Source organism: Egretta garzetta, unplaced genomic scaffold (genome assembly GCF_000687185.1).
Source record: "Egretta garzetta isolate BGI_Z169 unplaced genomic scaffold, ASM68718v1 scaffold373, whole genome shotgun sequence".
NCBI lineage: Eukaryota > Metazoa > Chordata > Aves > Pelecaniformes > Ardeidae > Egretta > Egretta garzetta.
In genome coordinates, this window is record NW_009259184.1 from 1,564,016 (window position 1) to 1,566,365 (window position 2,350).

Below are 2,350 nucleotides of genomic sequence, written 5' to 3' on the forward strand. Positions count from 1 at the left end.
TCCGCTGCAGGCGCTGGGCTGGCGTTCAGGCTTGACCTGCTGCGGTTCGGTTCACCCGCCTCAGCCTGCCCAGACAGTGCCGTGTGCGCGATGGGCTTCAGCCTGAAATTCAGCCGTAACAGTACCGATATTCAGCGGGTTTTACGGTTTGTGCGAGACCGCCTTCGTTTTATCTAACGAAGCGAGTTTTAAGCAATGGAGAGGACGAGGTTTCGAGGTGGAAGGCTCCACCGTAGCGTAACACGAGGCCTACCGTGGCTGCAGATGCGGCCATTCTGAATCCCTTGCAACCCTGTCCTCCCTTGTGAAGACACTCCGTGTCTGGTGTCCACCAAGTTTCAACTCTTGATAATGCTTGCAATTCCCTGAAATGTCCGTTTTTATCTGAGAAAGCACCTGAATGCAATTGAAATTAATTTTGATTGCTAAAATCAAAAGTGAAGCCGGGTATTGGAGAGCTAAAATGTACCACTGGATGAAATCACCGTCTATTTTTTCCTGCTTTGCTATGATGCAGTTTTAAGTACATTTATGACAAATGCATCTGATGACAAGTAACTGGTCACAAATTCCTTTTTTTCTTCTCTCCAATGAATTAAATACAAACTTCAGCACATACAAGATGATATTACTCTAATTTTATAACTGACTCACAAAAGAAACGGGTACACTTCAGCTACTGAAAGTCTCTCTCCATCCTTCCGATCGTGATTGTACTTAGAGAATTTGAGATTGAGAAATCCTGACCTAATGTACAAAATAACTTCTAATAGCTGGAAAACGTTTTAAATCACTTCAATTGCAGGTTATAGAAATGACCACCTTGAAGAGGCATGTCATGTAATCAAGGTTGACAAAATGAAACATCTCCTGTAATTCTGAAACTTTTTTGGCAGATGAGGAAAAGGGGTTTAAAACTTTTGTTATATACTCTTCAGGATTTGATTTTGATTTATCTATAGCGTAACTCTGAAATGGGTTGTGGAATTATCTGGCAGAAAATAATACCATTTTGTGTTGAAGACAGAACAATGTTTCCCTAAATTAAGATGAAATCAGCAACTTCAAGGAATGATACATTGTCAAAATGTAAGCCACTTGATTTTATAGACCTTTCACATTTTTAAGTAATCCTAGTGTGATTTCACTTCTGCCTCAAAAAATAGCAAGGCAACAGCTCACTACTGAGTTGTCTTTTTTGCAATATAAACAGTGTCACAGCATCACTTCCTTGGGAATTTTTTAAACCTATATTAACCAGCCCATGTGAAAACTGGAATTGTGTTTGTCTATGCTGATACAGACTAAAACCATAATGAAAACATGGGCAAAGTCACTGGAAAACAGAGGTGTGCTGTTCTCGCCGAGTGGACTCTTGACAGCTTCTCTCGACACTGGAGAAACTGATGACATAACCAATAGATCAAATTCTCTGCAAACACTTCATGTACATGCTTAAGACAAATATGGATCCCAGACTCACTCAACAGCTCTGCCTAACCTTGTGCCTAAGAAGGCTGCAAGACTTGCTTGAGAGAACATAAAATGCAGACAGGTAAATCTGCGGTGGTTTTATTGATGCAAGACTGGAACAAGCATCGTGTAAACCTACTTCCTAAACAATCTGCCTAAATAAAGAAAAGTTAGCGGCATAAACCATGCTAACCGGAAGATGTCACTGGCATCAATAGACTTGAAGTATAAGCTGAGTTTTGCTAAGAGCAGGTTGTTGAACCATTTGGATTTCTCATACCTTGTACCTGCTTCCTTTATGTATTTCAGCACACACCTGGTGCAGAAATGCTTCCTGCAGCTCATTCTGCCAGTGCCTCCCTGAATTTTTGTTTACATGATGAAGAGCCTTTACAGGTGTGCAAGGAAGAAAGGATTTGCCTCTTAGGAAGAGCTAATTGCAGCATTGATAACACAGCTAACACTGCTGAATTTCTTGGATGCTTAGTGTCTCCCTTTTATCAAAGGTATTATTTTCATCTTTTCCAGTCAAATTCAAAACCAGAATAACTAGAACAGGTTAGGGGTCAAACATGCCCCAGTTTTACATGGCCCTTTAGTAGCCTAAACATCTTAGTCCCCATTCTGTTAACAAACATCGGGCAAGCAGGCAATCAGAAATGTCAGTGCCTATAAGTGAATTAGGGTCTTAGTGTGGATGCTTGCCAGAACCCTATGCTGAGGGCAAGATGGCTGTGCTGCCCTGGCCCCAAGGGCACCCCCCCCAGCCCAACTGCCCCTGCCCGGCCCCCGCCGGGGGAGCCCCAGCCTTAGCAGCACCCTGACACATCGAATCAATTTTGTTGGGTCGTCACTGTGACAAAAGAGATGGGTGATT